The sequence below is a fragment of the Balaenoptera musculus genome, chromosome 3, assembly GCF_009873245.2.
Source record: "Balaenoptera musculus isolate JJ_BM4_2016_0621 chromosome 3, mBalMus1.pri.v3, whole genome shotgun sequence".
NCBI classification, from domain to species: Eukaryota; Metazoa; Chordata; class Mammalia; order Artiodactyla; family Balaenopteridae; genus Balaenoptera; species Balaenoptera musculus.
This window is the reverse complement of record NC_045787.1, coordinates 89,319,186-89,339,522: the sequence shown is the minus strand read 5'-3', so window position 1 is coordinate 89,339,522 and position 20,337 is coordinate 89,319,186. Positions and strand designations below refer to the sequence as shown.

The following is a 20,337-nucleotide window of genomic DNA, read 5'->3' as shown; positions in this document are numbered from 1 at the left end:
TGCCTTTGAGAGACATCTCTAAGTAGGCTGCCTGTGTGTTCCAATTTGCCGAGGTTAGCCTGGGTCTATGCCTAATTTTCCAGCTTTCTTGTTAGTAGTGAACTAATTCACTCTTAATAGTGTCTCAATTTGGATAATAAATTATTTAGTGAACTTATTTAGAAGTTTTTCTTTCCAGCATTAGACAATATAACTTGCAAATCTGGACTCACTAAATCTAGTGTCTTTTTCGTTAAAGTTAAAAATGTATTTTACAAATTCTTGGTTTTTCTAGCTCTGTTTGAATATATATATATTCACATTTAAAGGAAATCATTATGAAATTAGCTATCCATTCTTCATAAAATGCAAATATTATTTTCCAGTGATTCTTTATCCATGTGGTATCCTATGATATTTCAAAACTCCATCAAATAGTTTTTTTTTCTCTTTGTGTCTTATTTTGAGCCAGGTTAATTTGTTATCCTAAAGTACAATTTTTTCTGTCCCTGAAAGTTTCTGGTTCTTTCTAGCTTGCACAGATGCAGTTATCCTAACATTCTTTTTTTTTTTTAATGTTTATTTCTTTTATTTATTTATTTTATTTTATTTTTTGGGTTGGATCCGGATCTTAGTTGAGGCACATGGGATCTTTCGTTGCGGCACACGGGCTCTCCGTTGTGGTGTGCAGGCTTCTCTCTAGTTGTGGCACACGGGCTCCAGAGCGTGTGGGCTCTGTAGTTTGCAGCATGTGGGCTCTCTAGTTGCGGTGCGCGGGCTCAGTAGTTGTGGCATGTGGGCTTACTTGCCCCGCAGCATGTGGGATCTTAGTTCCCCGACCAGGGATCGAACCCTCGTCCTCTGCTTTGGAAGGCGGATTCTTAACCACTGGACCACCAGGGAAGTCCCCTAACACTGTTAATATACTGTTTTCCAATAATAATTCAGATGTGAATTAATGTTAAGAAGAAAAGCAAAAATGATTCACTCTGCTTAATTGATTGTCCAGGCTTATGGGTGGGCCATTATTGCAACACAAAATATCTACACTCTAGATCCTTAGTAGAAAACAAAACCTTAAACTCTTTGTTTTTGAACCATAAGTCTGATTTGGAGTAACGATCTTTATGGAGGACTATCTGAAAACATGCAGTCCATCCTTTTCTCTAGATTTCTAATATTTTTTTCATGGAAAAAGACAATCAGATTGCTGCCCACTTCAACTACAGTGTTTTGGATTTCATGGACTTGCTTTCATGCAACTTGCTTCAGCTTTGTCCTTGGTTTTGGTGAGAAGCACAGAAAAAAAAAAAAAAAAAGAAAAACAAAGAAAATTATTGTACCTATTATCGTGGTGACCACTATATCACCCAGTATCCTCTTCACTGGGTTTTAGGAAATAAATCCTTCTTAGTTTCAGGTGCTCTCTGAACATTATTATTGATTTTGTATAAATGGCTTGCTGGAGCTTAAAAAATGAGAGTCAAATTTTTGACCAGTTTCTGAGAGAAATAAAGGGTGATTAGTTCATCTCACCCAGTCTTATTTTTTTTTCTGTTTCCATGATTCTTTCCATTATTTGTTATTATTTATGTTATTATCTGCTTTTGTATCTATTTTTATATGCCACTTCGTATCTCAAACGGATTAGACTGCAACTAAATAAGCTAACTCAAATTTGTCATTTCTATAATTAGAATTCTATTTATATGCCTGTTTTCAAGGCCAATCATTAGGTATAAGATAGCTTCTTTCTTCAAAAATTTTAGTAAATATCTGTAGATAATTACATTTGAAATTCATAAGTCAGTTAATCAGACATAGTAAATATTTTTTAGATGCTAGATCCAAGTGAAGACCTTATTACTCAAGCAGTCAGCACTGAAAATAAAGGAATAAACAAAAGCTTAACCAGTAGATGTGCTAATTAGTTTTCAGTGCTTAGTAGGCTTCCAAGAGATGCTTTCATTCATTTTAAATAGTAAATGTGTGGGGAAGGCAAGTTATCTTCAGAGAAAAATCTAAATTAGAAATTTCTAAAAGCAGTTATATTAATTTATGCATAGTACATATTTAACATAAAAATAAGTTTAATTTGCATTAAGTAGATTAAAAGATATAACTTATTATAAACGTGGTTTATATAAAGTTTAGCTAGAGAGAGACACATTTGGATTATTAAACAATATAAATAATATAATCTAAATGTAAATAAATGATAAATTATAAAGTATCTAGTTGGTAAAATATCACTTAATTTAGTTTGATTCTCTTATTTAATATTAAGATACTATGAGTATGTAAAGTGAGAAATTATATAAAATTTTCACCAAAAACAGTAAAAAATATGAAGCAAATGTGAGTACTTACTAAATCTTTTTTGCCCTAGTGAATTCTATGGAAGAAGCAAGGATGTCCAAAAAATAACCTTTACACAATAAATTTTACTGTTTCATCCAGAAGACCTATTCTTCAGAAAGATAGGGAACAACACAAATGGAATATTATATATGTAGCTGGCCCCATGAAAGTTCATGGCACAAAATGGGAGTTCAGATAAATGTTTGCTCTCTAACTTTTTTCTAATATTAATGAGGAATAAATTACTATTATCTTTAAGTAGTATTTGAGCTGGAAACTTAAATGATGAGTTACATGAAATGAGTCAAAGAGGGAGGGTCAAGGAAAGCGTCTTTCAGATAAGGAAATGGCATGAGCCAAACATAAATAAGAATGCTTTAAGAGAAAGTCATTGGTTGACTTTGCCTTGTTGGGGAAAAAGGTTTGGATTGGGCAGTATTAGGCATCAAATTTGAAAGCTATGTTTTGGTTACCAAGCTAAGGTCTTAGAGACTTAGGGATGGTTTGATAAAACTGGAGACGCTAAGTAAAGGAAACAGTTTGGGGAAAAAATTTTTGTTCTTATTGGATTTTAATGGTTTGGTAATTTATGTTGGATAAAAATCATGTATACAATTTCCTATATATTTTTTTAATGAATTACTGCTTTGGAACTTGTGGTACACTGTTAGAGTAATTGTCCCCAGTTTATTCAAGGCTCCCTATATCCCATCCTTCCTTCCCCACTCAAATTCTAGGCTTGACCATGTGACTTGATTTAAACAATTCTAATGCTATACAAGTAGAGATTTGAAAAATGCTTACACATTGGTGCCTACCCTCTCTTGTTCTCTTGGGACCCTGTAACTGATATGTAAATAAGTCCGAGTTAACCAAGTGGAAGATGAGAGACAACATGGTAGAGAGACAAGCCATCCTAGTTGTTCCACGGACGCCTCCCCAAACTAGCCAGTCCCTACCTGACCTAAGAGCTGATCATAGACACATGAATGAGAGCAGAAGACACATTCTCCTGTGCCTAGCTCAGGTTGCTGACCTTGGCACTGTGGACTAAATAAATGGCTGTGTTAAGCCTCTAAGTTCTGGGTTTTTTGTTTTTTGTTTTTTTTTTTACATAGTAGGAGTTTTCTGATTGAGTGCTACATAAATGAGATTTTAATCTGCTACATTGTTCAGTATAAATGTTACTTCTTTCATACTTATCATTTTTTAAAAGGCACTAATAATAATAGCTAAGATTTGTTGGGCGTTTACTGTGTGCCATGTGCTAAACACTTTACATGCATTAATTATTTAATCCTCAAAAAAACTCCGTATGATACATGAGTTGTTATAGTCTTGATTTTACTGATGAGGAAATTGAAACTTTAAATAAGGACAGTTAAACTTTTTGAAAGGTAAAGTAACTTGCCCATGGATACTGTGGTAGATTACATTGTTTGATTTTCTTATGTTGAATAATCATTGCATTTCTAGAAGAGAAACACTTGTTGATGATGTAGTAATCTTTTTAATATGGCTATATTTGCTTTGATATTATTTTGCTTAAGATATTGCACCCATAATTTTTTTTTTTACTCTTCAGTAAGATTTATTTATGCTTTTAAAATCATCTTTGAAATATATAGGACATAAGTAATAATTCTTCTTAAGGTGTTCCTTTATTTTTTTTTTTGTATTTTATTTTATTTTTTTATACAGCAGGTTCTTATTATCTATTTTATACATATTAGTGTATATATGTCAATCCCAATCTCCCAATTCATTCCACCACTACCACCCCGCCATAATGTTTTTCTTATAATGTTTTCTCATAATGTAAGGTTTTATGTCAAAGTTATGCTGAACTAATAAAATGAATTTGGAAGTGATTATCTCTCTTCTTTTTTTTTTTCTATTCTCTGGAAGAATTTTGTAGTATTGTCATGATTTCTTCCTTAATAATTTTAATAAATTCCTTGAATTCCCAAGTGAAGTCATTTGGTCATGGATACTTACAGAAAAGTTTTTAATTTGTGGAAGAATTTTTCAGTTATATGCCTGCCTAGACTTTATTTTTCTTTGCATCAGTTTTGGTTGTTTTTTCTCCCTAAGAATGTGTTTATTTCATTTGCATTTTTAGAGATATTTTATAAAGTTGTTCACAGTATCCTTTGGTGATATTTTAACATTTTTAGAATCTGTCATGATGCTCTTTCTTTTGTTCTCCTTTTAGTGTATCATGCCAAGGGTTTATGAACTTTGTTTTTGAAAAACAAGTTTTGATTCTCTTGATACTGATACTTATTACTTCTATTTTGAACCATTGGTTATTGAAATTTCTTAATGGCTACATATATGGAGATTTTGTTGTTATATTTATGATTTTTGATTTCTAGTTTAATTCTACTGTGTTCAGGAACAATAGTCTCATCATTATGAAATGTTCTTCTTTATAAAAAGTGTATCTTTTCTATTATGAGTATAATCACTGTACCTTTCTTTTATTAGGGTTCTTCTGGTTAGTATTTGCATGGAGCATCTATTTCCTTTTTTAAAATTCTAAGCTCTCTGAATTCTTACATGTATATATCTTTAGAGAAGCAATATTTTTTAACCTGAAAATTATTGACTTTATATTTGAATGCTTATTCTATTTGCACTTAATGCCATTAGAATATATTTGTGTTTATTACTACATCTTTCTATTTACTATTCTGTTTGTACTTCCTGTTCCTGGCTCTCCTTTTTTTTTTTTTTTTTTGCTTTTCAATTCCATTCTTTTTTATTGAAGTATGGTTGATTTACAGTGTTATATTAACTTCAGGTGTACAACATAGTGATTCGATATTTTTATAGATTGTATTCCTTAAAGTTATTACAAACTATTGGCCATATTCCTTGTGCTGTGCATTATATCTTTGTATCTTATTTGTTTTATACCTAGTAGTTTATACCTCTTAATCCCCTTCCCCTGTCTTACCCCTCCCCACCCCTCCTCCTCACTGGTAACCACTAATTTATTCTCTGTGTCTGTGAGTCTGTTTCTGTTTTGCTTGTCATTCATTTGGTTTAATTTTTAGATTCCATATGTAAGTGAAAATATACAGTATTTGTCTTTGTCTGACTTACTTCACTAACCATAATACCCTCCAGGCCCATCCATGTTGTTGCAAATGGCAAAATTTCATTCTTTTCTATGGCTGAGTAATATATATATGTGTATGTATGTATGTATGTGTATATATATATATATATATATATATAATCTCACATTTTCTTTATCCATCCATCTATTGATGGACACCTAGGTTGCTTCCAGTTCTTGGCTATTGTAAATAATGTTGCCATGAACATTGGAGTACATGTATCATTTTGAATCACTGTTTTTGTTTTCTTGGGATATATACTTAAGAATGGAATTGCTGGATCACATGGTAGTTCTTCTTTTAATATTTTGAGGAACCTCCACCATACTGTTTTCCATAGTAGCTGTACCAATTTACATTCCCACAAACAGTGTGCTAGGTTTCCCTTTTCTCCACATCTTCAGCAACATTTATAATGTGTTGTCTTTTTGGTGATGGCCATTCTGACCTGTGTGAGGTGATATCTCATTGTGGTTTCAGTTTGTATTTCCCTGCTTAGTGTTGTTGAACATCTTTTCATGTGCCTATTGGCCATCTGTTGTTTTTTTTTTTTTTGGAAAAATGTCTAATCAGGTCTTCTGCCCACTTTTTAGTTGACTTGTTTGTTTTTTTGATATTGAGTTGTATGAGCTCTTTGTATATTTTGGATATTAACTCCTTGTCAGACATATCGTTTGCCAATATCTTCTCCCATTCAGTAGGTTGTCTTTTTGTTTTGTTGATGGTTTTCTTCACTGTGCAAAAGCACTTAAGTTTAATTCAGTCAATTTGTTTATTTTTTCTTTTGTTTCTCTTGCTTGAGGAGACAAATCCAAAAATATATTGCCAAGACTTACATCAAAGAATGTACTGCCTATGTTTTCTTCTAAGAGTTTTATGGTTTCCAGTCTTACCTTTTAGGTCTTTAGTTCATTTTGAGTTTATTTTGTATATGGTATAAGAAAATGTTCTAATTTCATTCTTTTTCATGTACCTGTCCAGTTTTCCCAATACCACTTCTTTAACAGACTGTCTTTTCTCCATTGTATAGTTTTGCTTGCTTTGTTGTAAACTAATTGACCATATGTGCATAGATTTCTTTCTGAGCTCTCTATTCTGTTCCATTGATCAACATGTCTGTTTTTTTGCCATTACCACACTCTTTTGATTACTGTAGCTTTGTAGTATAGACTGAAGTCAGGGAGCATGATACCTCCAGCTTTGTTCTTTTTTCTTAATATTGCTTTGGCCATTTGGGCATCTTTTGTGGTTTCATACAAATTTTAGAATTATTTGTTGTAGTTCTATGAAAAATATCATTGGTATTTTGATAGGTATTGCATTAAATCTGTAGATTGCTTTGGGTAATATGCACATTTTAACAGTATTAACTCTTCCAATCCATGAACACAGGCTATCTTTCTATGTATTCATATCATCTTCAAGTTCCTTCATCAGTGTCTTATAGTTTTCAGAGTATAGGTCTTTCACCTCCTTGGTTAAGTTTATTCCTGGGTATTTTGTTCTTTTGGATGCAGTTTTAAATGGGGTTGTTTTCGACTCATAGACATAGAGAACAGACTTTTGGTTGCCAAGGGGGAGGCGGGGAGGGAGAGGGATGGACTGGGAGTTTGGGGTTAGTAGATATAAACTATTATATATAGGATGGATAAACAACAAAGTCCTACTGTGTAGAACAGGGAACTATATCCAATCTCCTGGGATAAACCATAATGGAAAAGAATATAAAAAGAATGTATATATGTGTATAACTGAGTCACTTTGCTGTACAGCAGAAATTAGCACAACATTGTAACTCAACTATACTTCAATAAAAAAAAATTTTTTTAAATGCAGGATGTACCATAAAAAAGGGATTGTTTTCTTGCTTTCTCTTTCTCATAGTTCATTATTAGTGTATAGAAAAGCAACATATTTCTGTATATTACTCTTGTAGACTGTAACTTTACTGAATTCATTTATTAGTTTTAACTTTTTTTGGTGTAGACTTTAAGGTTTTCTACATATAGTATTTTGTCATCTGCAAATAGTGACAGTTTTACTTCTTCCCTTCCAACTTGGATGCTTTTTATTTTTCTTGTCTGATTGCTGTGGCTAGGACTTAAAATGCTATGTTAAATAGAAATGGTGAGAGTGGGCATCCTTGTCCTGTTACTAATTTTAGAGGAAAAACTTTCATATTTTTAACCATTGAGTATGATGTTAGCTATGGGTTTTTCATAAATGGGTTTTATTATGTTGAGATATTTTCCCTCTATGCCAAATTTGTTGAGAGTTTTTTTTTATCATGAACGGGTGTTGAATTGTGTCAAATGATTTTCCTGCATCTACTGAGATGATCATGTGATTTTTATCCTTCATTTTGTGAATTTGGGATATCACATTGGTTGATTTGCGTAAGTTGAACCATCCTTAAATCCCTGGAATACAGCCTACTTGTTCATGGTGTATGATCTTTTTTATATATGGTTGAATTCAGTTTGCTAATATTTTGTTGAGGATTTTTGCATCCATGTTCATCAAAGATACTGGCTTGTAATTTTCTTTTTTGTAGTGTCTGTCTGGTTTTGATATCACGGTAATGGTAACCTTGTTGAATGAATTTGGGAGTGTTCCCTCCTCTTTAGTTTTTTGGAATAGTTTGAGGATAGGTGTTAACTCTCCTTTTTATGTTTGGTAGAATTCTCCTGTGAGGCCCTCTGATCCTGGACTTTTTTGGAAGTTTTTTGATACCAGATTCAATTTCATTTCTACTGATCAATCTGTTCAGACTGTCTATTTCTTCCTGATTTAGTCTTGAAAGATTATATGTTTCTAAGAGTTTGTCCATTTGTTCTTGGTTATGCAATTTGTTGGCAGATAACTATTTGTAGTATTCTCTCATTATTGTTTTTCTGTGATATCATTTGTAATTTCTCCTCTTTCATTTCTTATTTTGTTTGTGTCCTGTCTTTTTTTCTTGATGAGCTTAGCTAAAGGCTTATCAAATTTGTTTATTTTTCAAAAGAATCATCTCTTGGTTTCATTGATCTTTTCTATTGTCTTATTGGTCTCTATTTTATTTATTTCCTTATTACCTTTATTATTTCATTCCTTCTGCTGCCTTTGGGCTTTGTTTGTTCTTCTCTTTCTAATTCCTTTAGATGGTCATTTAGGTTGTTTATTTGAGATTTTTGTTGTTTCATGAGGTAGGCCTCTATTGCTATAAACGTCCCTCTTAGAACTGCTTTTGCTGTGTCCCATAGATTTTGGAAAGTTTTGTTTTTATTTTCACTTGTCTCAAGGTATTTTTGGATTTCGTCTTTGATTTCTTTGTTGAACCATCGTTTTTCTTAGTAGCATGGTGCTTATTCTTCATGTGTTTGTGTTTTTCCCATTTTTCTTCTTATAATTGATTTCCAGTTTCATACTGGAAAAGATACTTGATATAATTTTTATCTAAAATTTGTTGAGACTTGTTTTGTGGCCTAGTATGTGATCTATCCTGGAGAACTTGCCGTATGCACTTGAATCCAATATGTATTCTGCTGTTTTTGGATGGAATGTCCTGAGATATCTATTAAGTGCAACTGATCTAATATGTCACTTAAGGCAAATGTTTTCTTATTGATTTTTTGCCTGATGATCTGTCCATTTGTGTAAGTGAGCTTTTAAAGTTTCTTACTACTACTGTATTGTTTTCAATTTCTCCCTTTATAGTCTGTTGTTATTTGCTTTATATATTTATGTGCTCCTATATTAGGTGCATACATGTTTATGAATGTTATATCTTCTTGTATTGATCTGTTTATCATTATACAATGCCCTTTCTTGTCTTTTATTATAGACTTTGACTTTAATGTTTACTTTGTCTGATATGAGTATTGCTTTCCCAGCTTTTTTTTTCATTTCTATTTGCATGGAATATATTTTTCTATCCCCTCATTTTCAGTCTGCATGTGTCTTTAGCTCGAAAGTGAGTCTCTTGTAGGCAACATGTAGATAGGTCTTGTTTTTTAATCCAATCAGCCACCTTATGTCCTGTGATTGGAGAATTTTGTCCATTGACATTTAAAGTGATTATTGATAGTTACGTACTTGTTGCCATTTTGTTCTTTGTTTTCTGGTTGTTCTCTCTCCTTTTTTAAAACTCATTTTGTGCCCTTTCAGGAAGATTTTTCATTATACCATTTCATCCCACCCCCTTTGTTTGTTTACTTGGTGGTCACACATTCCTTTATTTGTTACCCTGATGTTACAAAATGAATCCCTTATTATTGAATTCTAATGTAGGGAGATTTGTATTTTCCTGGACCATAAAATCGTCTTATAATATTTTAACTCTTTTTCTTTCTCTTAAACAATTTTCCTGTTGAGCATTTAAACTGTGTGTGTTTCTCTGGGTGTGTTTCTGTGTTTTTGTGTGTGTGTGCATGGCTGCATGTGTGTGTGTTTACAGATACCAACATCTTAATATTGTTTTATACACTCAGTATTCTTTAGATTTACTTATATATTTACATGTTTCTTTCCTTACTTTTCCTTCTTGAATTGCTGACCTTCTATATGGGATTATTTTTCTTTCACTCAAAGAAAATCCTTTCATATTCTTTTCATGAGCATCTGCTGGTGGCTAATTCTGTCAGTTTTTACTGACAAAAGGTTTTTATTCAATCTGATTTTGAAGGATAGTTTTATTGGCCAAGAATTCTATATTGGTATAGATATGACAAAGTTAAGTGTCTGATTGCAGTGTTTGTTCTTTTCCTAGCTAATGGTTTTCCTTGCATCATTTTTATGATTTTGGTCATAAAGCCTTTTTTTCAAATTATTTTTAGCTAATATATTTTTAATGTAAATTGCATATTAACATGTCTATACTAGGTTTCAGGAATAATAATGTCTAAACGAATGCCTTTAAATTCTCCACAGCTAATTATTCAAAAGACCAAAGTGATTAGCATCTATTCAGTTTTCAGTTTTTCTCTTCTAAGGCTGAAACTCCCTTTTATGCTTAATTTCTCTGAGGAAAATGATACTCATATTTATTTCATGTTTTAAAAAGTTGCCTTCTTAAGCGAGTTAATAATGGTACCATAGAATAACTTAAACAACTAAATCACATATATGAATCAGACAAAGCAAGATGATTTCAAAAGAATGAGTACCTTTGGTCTATAGGTGTAATGTGTTAGAGCAAATATTTTGAAATTATTAAGGTTGTACTATCCTGTCTGGAATAGTCTGAACACTTTCTATATAATTTATCTTTATAGGTGTGTTTAATTTTACAGTACAACATGAGCATGATATAATCAAATTTCCTTTTCTTTCTTTTTGGCACTATCATGGCAACACTTACTTACAGTAATAAAATACAAAGGTTAGTTACTTGTTTTTAAACATGCTTAGTTTTTAAAAATTACTTAATAATTCCCACATACCATTAAACCACTTATATTATTGTCCTGTGATACCTCTTTGGGGAACAAATTCTATGGCATAAAATAGTTAGAAGCTTTCTTTTACAAGTGGTAAAAACTCTGTTAGTCTTTAGATGCTGCCTCACTGCTCAATGTGAATAGAGAACATCTAAAAAAAAAAAGCCCTATACAGTGCATACAGTGAAGGCTTGTGCCTCAGATGCTTTGATCTGAAATAAAATATTTATTCCACTTTTATTTCAGTTAATGCAAATGACTATGCTTATAGCAAAACCTTTGTTTATTCTTTCTTTCCTAACATCTTGCTCCCAGAACCTTTCCTTGTGTAAGGTAATCATCATATTACCTACACAGAGTGAAACATAGCCTTAATTATAAACTACTCTACATTAGAGTGGGAAGGATTTATTTCACAAGGATTGATGATACTTGTATGTTTATGGAATTAAGAGAGGTTTTCTCTTTTTATACTTTAAAAATAAATATGCAATTCATATGATAAACTATTGATTTTAATAAATTAAAATTTATACTTAATGCCTCAATTTATCTACATCACTGGTAAATCCTTTACTAACTGTATTATGTACTTTAATGTCTTATATTTTTTTTATCCGTAGTAGCATTCTATCATCTACAATTCTTTTTATATCTGTTCATAAAATTTGATACTTAATGGAGGTTAGATGAGAGGTGAGATATTTAATAGCAAATTTGAAATGAAAAACATTTCTAAATATCCCTAAACATGAACCCTTCATCTGACAAATTCAATATAAACCCAACTGTTGCCTGAGTATTTGGGATAGAAATAAAAAACTGTCATATAGTCACAGTGGCATAATAAACAAATGTTAATTGATGTGCTTTGTTTGAAATACTTCCATGGAGACTTGCAATGAGCAAGGCTCTTCTGTATAGGCAATTCAGCAGCATATGTTGGCACATCTAGGAAAAGTCATCATGTATAAATGCTTTCTGCCATCTGGTATATGACCTAAAATATCAAAAGGAAATATGTACAACTAAAATGAATATGTGACTTTATTCAGAGTACCTTTGACTCATTAGGTGAAGCCCTTGCTGGTTAACATTTCATGGTGATATCTTTAAAGTAAAATTTGTTTTTATTCTTAATGATATTTCCATACTCCTAATGTACTTTTTCTATTTATTGGAGTATAATTGCTTTACAATGTTATGTTAGTTTCTGCTGTACAATGAAGTGAATCAGCTATATGTATACATATATCCCCTCCATCTTGGACTTCCCCCCGCCACCATCCCACCCATCTAGATTGTCACAGAGCACCATGCTGAGCTCCCTGTGCTATATAGCAGGTTCCCACTACCTATCTCTTTTACACACGGTAGTGTATTTATGCCAAACCTAATCTCCCAGTTCGTTCCATCCTCCCTTTCCCCACAGTGTCCACATGTCGGTTCTCTACATCTACGTCTCTATTCCTGCCCTGCAGATAGGTGCATCTGTATCATTTTTCTAGATTCCACATGTATATGTCAATATATGATATTTGTTTTTCTCTTTCTGACTTCACTCTGTATGACAGACTCTAGGTCCATCCACAACTCTACAACTGACCCAATTTCTTTCCGTTTTATGGCTGAGTAATATTCTATTATATATCTATACCACATCTTCTTTATCCATTCATCTGTCATTGGACACTTAGACTGTTTCCATGTTCTGGCTATTGTAAATAGAGCTGCAATGAACATTGGGGTGCATGTGTCTGTTTGAATCACAGTTTTCTCAGGGTATATGCCCAGTAATGGGATTGCTGGCTCATATGGTAGTTCTATTTTTAGTTTTTTTAAGGAACTTCCATACTGTTCTCCATAGTGGCTGTATCAATTTACATTCCCACCAACCGTGCAAAAGGGTTCCCTTTTCTCCACACTCTCTCCAGCATTTATTGTTTGTAGATTTTTCGATGATGGCCATTCTGACCAGTGTGAGGTGATACCTCATTGTAGTTTTGCATTGTTCTAATAATTAGTGATGTTGAGCAGCCTTTCATGTGCCTCTTGGCCATCTGTATGTCTTTGGTGAAATGTCTGTTTAGGACTTCTGCCCATTTTTTGATTCGGTTGTTTGTTTTTTTGATATGGAGCTCCAAGACCTGTTTGTATATTTTGGAGATTAATCCTTTGTCAGTTGCTTCATTTGCAAATATTTTTTCCCATTCTAAGGGTTGTCTTTTCGTCTTGTTTATAGTTTCCTTTGCTGTGCAAAAGCTTTGAAGTTTCATTAGGTCCCATTTGTTTATTTTTGTTTTTATTTTCATTACTCTAGGAGGTGGGTCAAAAAGGATCTTGCTGTGATTTATGTCAAAGAGAGTTTTTCCTATGTTTTCCTCTAAGAGTTTTATAGTGTCTGGCCTTACATTTAGATCTTTAATCCATTTTGAGTTTATTTTTGTGTATGGTGTTAGGGAGTATTCTAATTTCATTCTTTTACATGTAGCCGTCCAGTTTTCCCAGCACCACTTATTGAAGAGTCTGTCTTTTCTCCATTTTATGTTCTTGCCTCCTTTGTCATAAATTAGGTGACCATATGTGCATGGGTTTATCTCTGGGCTTTCTATCCTGTTCCATTGATCTGTATTTCTGTTTTTGTGCCAGTACCATACTGTCTTGATTACTGTAGCTTTGTAGTATAGTTTGAAGTCTGGGCGCCAGATTCCGCCAGCTCTGTTGTTCTTTCTCAAGATTGCTTTGGTTATTTGGTGTCTTCTGTGTTTCCATACAAATTGTAAAAAATTTTTGTTCTAATTCTGTGAAGAATGCCATTGGTAGTGTGATAGGGATTGCATTGGATCTGTAGATTGCTTTGGGTAGTATAGTTATTTTCACAATGTTGATTCTTCCAATCCAAGAGCATGATATATTTCTCCATCTGTTTATGTCATCTTTGGTTTCTTTCACCAGTGTTTTATTGTTTTCTGAGTACAAGTCTTTTGTCTCCTTAGGTAGGTTTATTCCTAGCTATTTTATTCTTTTTATTGCAGTGGTGAATGGAATTGTTTCCTTAATTACTCTTTATGATCTTTCATTGTTAGTGGGTAGGAATGCAAGTGATTTCTGTGCATTTATTTTGTATCCTACAACCTTAACAAATTCATTGATTAGTTCTAGTAGTTTTATTGTGACATATTTAGGATTTTCTGTGTATAGTATCATGTCATATGCAAACAGTGACAGTTTTACTACTTCTTTTCCAATATGTATTCCTTTTTTTAATTTTTACTTTTATATAATTTGATCTTTATTTTTAATTTTTTGAATTTTATTTATTTATTTTTTATACAGCAGGTTCTTATTAGTTATATATTTTATACATAATAATGTATATATGTCAATCCCAGTCTCCCAATTCATCCCACCACCACCACCCCCCTCCCCTGCTTTCCCCTTTGGTGTCCATACGTGTGTTCTCTACATCTGTGTTTCGATTTCTGCCTTGCAAACAGTTCATCTGTACCATTTTTGTAGATTCCACATATATGTGTTAATATACGATATTTGTTTTTCTATTTCTGACTTATTTCACTCTGTATGACAGTCTTTGGTCCATCCACGTCTCTACAAATGAACCAATTTTGTTCTTTTTTATGGCTGAGTAATATTCCATTGTATATGTGTACCACATCTTCTTTATCCATTTGTCTGTTGATGGGCATTTAGGTTGCTTAAATGACCTGGCTATGGTAAATAGTGCTGCAGTGAACATTGGGGTGCATGTGTTTTTTTGAATTATGGTTTTCTCTGGGTATATGCCCAGTAGTGGGATTGCTGGGTCATATGGTAATTCTATTTTTAGTTTTTTAAGTAACATCCATAATGTTCTCCACAGTGGCTGTATCAATTTGTATTCCCACCAACAGTGCAAGAGGGTTCCCTTCTCTCCACACCCTCTCCAGCATTTGTTGTTTGTAGATTTTCTGATGATGCCCATTCTAACTGGTGTGAGGTGATACCTCATTGTAGTTTTGATTTGAATTTCTCTAATAATTAGTGATGTTGAGCAGCCTTTCCTGTGCCTCTTAGCCATCTGTATGTCTTCTTTGGAGAAATGTCTATTTAGGTCTTCTGCCCGTTTTTTGATCGGGTTATTTTTTTAATATGGAGGTTCATGAGCTGTTTATATATTTTGGAGATTAATCCTTTGTCTGTTGATTCTTTTGCAAATATTTTCTCCCATTCTGAGGGTTGTTTTTTCGTCTTGTTTATAGTTTCCTTTGCTGTACAAAAGCTTTTAAGTTTCATTAGTTCCCATTTGTTTATATATGTTTTTATTTCAATTACTCTGGGAGGTGGGTCAGAAAAGATCTTGCTGTGATTTATGTCAAAGAGTGTTCTTCCTATGTTTTCTTCTAAGAGTTTTATAGTGTCCAGTCTTACATTTAGGTCTTTAATCCATTTTCAGTTTATTTTTGTGTATGGTGTTAGGGAGTCTTCTAATTTCATTCTTTTACATGTAGCTGTCCAGTTTTCCCAGCACCGCTTATTGAAGAGACTGTCTTTTCTCCATTGTATATCCTTGCCTCCTTTGTCATAGATTAGTTAACCACAGGTGCCTGGGTTTATCTCTGGTTTTCTGTATTGTTCCATTGATCTGTATTTCTGTTTTTATGCCAGTACCATATTGTCTTGATTACTGTAGCTTTGTAGTATAGTCTGAAGTCAGGGAGTCCAGTTCCTCCAACTCCGTTTTTTTCCCTCAAGATTGCTTTGTTTATTTGGGGTCTTTTGTGTCTCCATACAAATTTTAAGATTTTTCATGCTAGCCCTGTAAAAAATGCCATTGGTTATTTGATAGGGATTGCATTGAATCTGTAGATTGCTTTGGGTAGTATAGTCATTTTCACAATGTTGATTCTTCCAATCCATGAACATGGTATATCTCTCCATCTGTTTATGTCATCTTTGATTTCGTTCATCAGTGTCTTGTAGTTTTCTGAGTACAGGTCTTTTGTCTCCTTAGGTAGGTTTATTGCTAGGTATTTTATTCTTTTTGTTGCAATGGTGAATGTGATTGTTTCCTTAATTTTTCTTTCTGATCTTTCATTGTTAGTGTATAGGAATGCAAGAGATTTCTGTGCATTAATTTTGTATACTGACACTTCCCCAAATTCATTGATTAGCTCTAGTAGTTCTGGTGGCATCTTTAGGATTTTCTGTGTATAGTATCATGTCATCTGCAAACAGTGACAGTTTTACTTCTTCTTCTCCAATTTGTATTCCTTTTCTTTCTCTTCTCTGATTGCTGTGGCTAGGACTTCAACAACTATGTTGAATAGTAGTGGCAAGAGTGGACATCCTTGTCTTGTTCCTGATCTTAGAGGAAATGCTTTCACTTTTTCACCATTGTGAATGATGTTTGCTGTGGGTTTGTCATATATGGCCTTTATTATGTTCAGGTAGGTTCCCTCTATGACCACTTTCTGAAGAGTTTTTATCATAAATGGGTGTTGAATTTTGTCAAAAGCTTTTTCTGCCTCTATTGAGATGATCATATGGTTTTTATTCTTCAGTTTGTTAATATGGTGTATCACATTGTTTGATTTTCATATACTGAAGAATCCTTGTATCACTGGGATAAATCCCACTTGATCATGGTGTATGATCCTTTTAATGTGCTGTTGGATTCTGTTTGCTAGTATTTTGTTGAGGATTTTTACATCTATAATCATCAGTGATATTGGTCTGTAAATTTCTTTTTTTTGTGATATCATTGTCTGGTTTTGGTATCAGGGTGATGGTGGCTTCGTAGAATGAGTTTGGGAGTGTTCCTTCCTCTGCAATTTTCTGGATGAGTTTGAGAACAATGGGTGTCAGCTCTTCTCTATATGTTTGATAGAATTCACCTGTGAAGACATCTGGTCCTGGACTTTTGTTTGTTGGAAGATTTTAAATTACAGTTTTAATTTCATTACTTGTGATAAGTCTGTTTATATTTTCTAATTCTTCCAGGTACAGTCTTGGAAAATTGTACCCTTCCAAGAATTTGTCCAGTTTTTCGTGGTTGTCCATTTTATTGGCATATAGTTGTTAGTAGTAGTCTCTTATAATCCTTAGTATTTCTGTGGTGTCAGTTGTGATTTCTCCTTTTTCATTTCTAATTTTATTAATTTGCATTCTCTACCTTTTTTTCTTGATGAGTTTGGCTAAAGGTTTATCAATTTTTTTAATCTTCTCAGAGAACCAAATTTTAGTTTTATTGATCTTCGCTATTTTTTCTTCATTTCTATTTCACTTATTTCAGCTTTGACTTTTATGATTTCTTTCCTTCTAATAATTTTGGTTTTTCTTTGTTCTTCTTTCTCTAGTTGCTTTAGATGTGGGTCCTTTTCTTCTCTTGTGTTTCCTGCCTAGAAAAGTTCCTTTAGCATTTGTTGTAAAGCTGGTTTGGTGGTGCTGAATTCTGTAGCTTTTGCTTGTCTGAAAAGCTTTTGATTTCTCCATCAAATCTGAATGAAATCCTTGCTGGGTAGAGTAATCTTGGTTGTAGGTTTTACTCTTATATCACTTTTTTTTTTTTTTTTTTTTTTCCCGATCTCTTAGTTGTATCATGCATGCAGGATCTTTTAGTTGTAGCATGCACACTTCTTTTTTTTTTTTTTTTTTTTTGAAATTCACGTTCTTATTTATTTATTTATTTTATTGATTGATTGATTGATTGCTGTGTTGGGTCTTCGTTTCTGTGCGAGGGCTTTCCCTAGTTGCGGCAAGTGGGGACCACTCTTCATCGCGTTGCGCGGGCCTCTCACTGTCGCGGCTCTCTTGTTGCGGAGCACAGGCTCCAGACGCGCAGGCTCAGTAATTGTGGCTCACGGGCCCAGTTGCTCCGTGGCATGTGGGATCTTCCCAGACCAGGGCTCGAACCTGTGTCCCCTGCATTGGCAGGCAGATTCTCAACCACTGCGCCACCAGGGAAGCCCCTCTTATATCACTTTAAGTATGTGCTGCCACTGCCTTCTGGCCTGCAGAGTTTCTGCTGAAAAATCAGCTGCTAACCTTATGGGGATTCCTTTGTATGTTATTTTTTGCTTTTCCCTTGCTGCTTTTAATATTTTTTCTTTGAATTTAATTTTAGTTAGTTTGATTAATATGTGTCTTGGTGTGTTTCTCCTAAGGTTTAACCTGTATGGGACTCTGCACTTCCTGGACTTGGGTGACTATTTCCTTTCCCATGTTAGGGAATTTTTCCACTATAATCTCTTTGAATATTTTCTCAGACCCTTTCTTTTTCTCTTCTTCTTCTGGGACCCCTATAATTCGAATGTTGGTGCGTTTAGTGTTGTACAAGAGGTCTCTGAGATTGTCTTCAATTCTTTTCATTGTTTTATCTTTATTCTGCTCCTCATCAGTTATTTCCACCATTCTTTCTTCCAGCTCACTTATTTGTTCTTCTCCCTTAGTTATTCTGTTATTGATTCCGTCTTGTGTATTTTTCATTTTAGTTACTGTGTTGTTTATCTCTGTTCTTTAGTTCTTCTAGATCTTTGTTAAACATTTCTTGTATTTTCTTGATTTGTGCCTCCATTCTGTGTCCGAGATTCTGGTTCATCTTTACTATCATTACTCTGAATTATTTTTCAGGAAGGTTGCCTATTTCCTCTTCATTTATTGGTCTTGTAATTTTTTACCTTGCTCCTTCATCAGTGACATATTTTTTTGTCATCTCAGCTTTGTTTTTTTTTTGATGGGTGGGATTGTGTTCCTGTCTTACTGGTTGTTTGGCCTGAGGCTTCCAGCACTTGAGTTTGTGGGCTGCTGGGTACAGCTGGGTCTTGGTGTCGAGATGAGGACCTGTGGGAGACCTCACTGTGATGAATATTCCCTGGGTCTGAGGTTTTCTGTTAGTCCAGTGGTTTGGACTCAGAGCCCCCATCACAGGAGCTCAGGCCCCACCCCCAACTCGTGAACCAAGATTCCACAAGCCACGCAGGTTTGCAAAAGAAAGAAAAGAAAAAAAGGAGCAGATCAATAACAGAGTATAAAATAAAATAAAATTAGAAAACTAACAGATATGTTAGAAAAAATAAAAAATAAATAAATATATAGATGGAACAACAACCAGAAGGTAAAAGAGAACCACAATAGAAAAAGACAGGAGGAAAAAAAAAAGCCAGAAAAGGCCTTGCCTGTGTGTGGCAGGACTTAGGTAGGGGCGGGGTTTAGGCGGTAGGCAGGGCCTATGCTTCAGACCCAACAGGGCCATAAGAGGCGCTGGGAGGGGTGGGTGGTGGCGCTTAGGCTCAGCGCAGTAGGAGGGTCCAGCAGTGCCTCTAGCCTTGGAGGGTGGAGGACCAGGTCCGGGACCCCAGCAGGCTCCCTGGGCCCAAGTGGGTGGGGGAAATGCTAGGTCTGTTCCCCCAATTCTCCTATCCCAGAGGGTCCCTCCCCTTTGGTCTCTCTTCTTCTTCCCCCTCCCCTCCTATGCCCCTAGGACCCATGTGGCTGGAGAGGGCCCAGGAAGGCAGGGGACCAGACCCGGAAGCCCAACAGGCTTTCTGGGGCTGAGTGGGTGGGGGAAATACCTGTGGCACTTCCCCTGATCCTCCGGTCCTGGAGGTTCCCCTCCCATCTGCCTCTCCTCCTCTTCCCACCTCTTGCCTCTCTCCTACGCCCCTAGGACCCCCACGGCCAAAGGGTGTCTTGGAGGATGGAGAACTATGGCTGGGAGACCAGCAGGCTTCCTGGGGCCCAAGTGGGTGGGGTAAACACCCTCCATGCCTCCCCTGATCCTCCATCCCGGAGGGCCCCTCCCCTTCCGCCTCTCCTCTTCTCCCCCTGCCTCCCTCCTACGCCCCTAGGACCAATGCGCCCTGGAAGGGGCCCCGGTGAACAGAGGACCTGGCCAGGGAGCCCAGCAGGCTTCTGGGGGCCCAAGAGCGTGGGGGAAATGCCCGCGGTGCCTCCTCTGATCCTCCGATCCCAGAGGGCCACTTCGCAACCACCTCTCCTTTTCTTCCCCCCATTCCAGGACCAATGCAGCCAGAGGGGGCCCTGGAAGGCAAAAGACCTGAACCAGGACCCCAGCAGGCTTCCCAGGGCCCAAATGGGTGGGGGGAACGCCCTCCACACCTCTGCTGATTTTCCGGTCCTGGAGGGTCCCACTGTCTGCCTCTCCTCCTCTTTCCCTCCTCCCTTCCCTCCCTCCCTCCCATGCCCTTAGGACCCACAAGGTCAGAGGGGGCCCTGGAGAATGGAGGACCAGGCCCGGTAGCCTAGCAGGCTTCCTAGGGCCCAAATGGGTGGGGGAAACGCCCTCCGTGCCTCCCCTGATCCTCCACTCCCAGAGGGCCCCTCCCCATCTGCCTCTCCTATTCTCCCCCCACATCCCTCCTATGCTCCTAGGACCCACATGGCCCAGAGGGGGCCCCAGAGAACAGAGGACCAGGTCTGGGAGCCCAGCA

The 20,337-nt window shown here is 35.5% G+C and overlaps 1 protein-coding gene across 1 annotated transcript in view; it reads left to right on the top strand.

Annotated features, from left to right (window-relative positions):
• Positions 1-20,337, top strand: part of TMEM232 (transmembrane protein 232) — a 246,958-nt gene that overhangs the window by 94,019 nt on the left and 132,602 nt on the right. The gene's annotated exons all lie outside the window — the stretch shown is intronic.